The sequence below is a fragment of the Cyprinodon variegatus genome, unplaced genomic scaffold (genome assembly GCF_000732505.1).
Source record: "Cyprinodon variegatus isolate N-32 unplaced genomic scaffold, C_variegatus-1.0 Scaffold1147, whole genome shotgun sequence".
Lineage (NCBI taxonomy): Eukaryota > Metazoa > Chordata > Actinopteri > Cyprinodontiformes > Cyprinodontidae > Cyprinodon > Cyprinodon variegatus.
In genome coordinates this window covers 121,690-122,976 of record NW_015151600.1, presented here as the reverse complement: position 1 = coordinate 122,976, position 1,287 = coordinate 121,690, and the positions used below count along the sequence as shown (strand labels likewise).

General features: G+C 35.5%; 1 protein-coding gene across 8 annotated transcripts in view; it reads right to left on the bottom strand.

Moving 5' to 3' along the window:
* Positions 1-1,287, bottom strand: part of LOC107101754 (mitogen-activated protein kinase kinase kinase kinase 4-like) — a 145,579-nt gene that overhangs the window by 62,058 nt on the left and 82,234 nt on the right. The gene's annotated exons all lie outside the window — the stretch shown is intronic.

Below are 1,287 nucleotides of genomic sequence, written 5' to 3'. Positions count from 1 at the left end.
ATACTAAGAAGTGAAAGATCGATATTATATTGGGCAGCCGAATATCACGATATATCGCCAAAACGATTATTTCCCACACCTCAAGTGATTACATTTTTTAATCCCTGTACTTATCGACTCAGACACTGAAAACAAACGACAAGGCGACGTTGCCATCGATCAGAAAAGCCAAGGGCAGGTATGAACCGACAGTAAGGTGCTGTTGATAATTCATTAAATATTTCTACATGAATATATCTTTTCTTCTTCTTTTATTATTTTTTTAAAGTTTTATTTTACTGTTGGCTTTTACCGTTTTATTATAACAATTCTATTATATTTTTTATCTTTATACATACAATGCGCTTATTCTGCTTTTATTTTTTCTCTTGGTATGGGGTTTTATATATATACTGTGTATTTATATATCTATGGAAATATATATATTTATATTTATATTGTGGAGGAAAACATGTTGAGATATGTCTGATCTTAGCCTCACAGGTTCCAAATGAAGGTCATGAGAGATAAGAATGCGTTACTCAGCTTCCTTCATGGCATGAAGGGTTTTAAGGAGATCCAGTGAAAGATATATTAACCTAACAGGGAATGGCCTTGATGAACTCAAGTTGTTTTGCTTTAATGTTCACATGTGAGAAAGTTCTTTTGGCAGGGGGTGGGTTGGTTTCCCTGGGGCGAGTGTGTGTGTTGGTATTTTGTAAGGAATAAATGTCTGAGAATGCCTCAGTCAGAGCTCTATCTTTCCGTCTGAAGACCTTAAATAAATTTGAACCTTTTGTCTTGCAAGAAATGCCTCTGCCTCAGCTTCTTAACTCCACAATATAAACACACACTAGGGGTGTAAATCCCACCTATGATGTCGATTCGATTCAGAATCAATTTAAGAACCAATGATTTGATTATTTTCGATACTCAAGAATACAGCACAATATGATTGGATTAATTATTGTTATTATTATTACTTTTAATTTGTTTTACCTTAAAGGCTAGACAATGTTTCAAATTTGAAATAAATCAATGAAAACTGTAATACCGTTATGCATTTTATTTGAAAAGCAACAGAAAATGACAGAAGTAGCAACGTTGTACTCCACCTAGGCCTATGAAAACCTCATTCACAGAAGAAAAATATTGCCTCTGTGTTAACGCGAGTGTATGTGAAAGCGGAAAGAGGGTAGTGGCTAAAGGAAGCGAGGTAGGAGGGCAAAATAGGTTTAGCGCCACCGCAGCACGGGAGTCCGAATTACGTCCAGGAACAGAAAGATAAACATGATTCGATACTCTTGC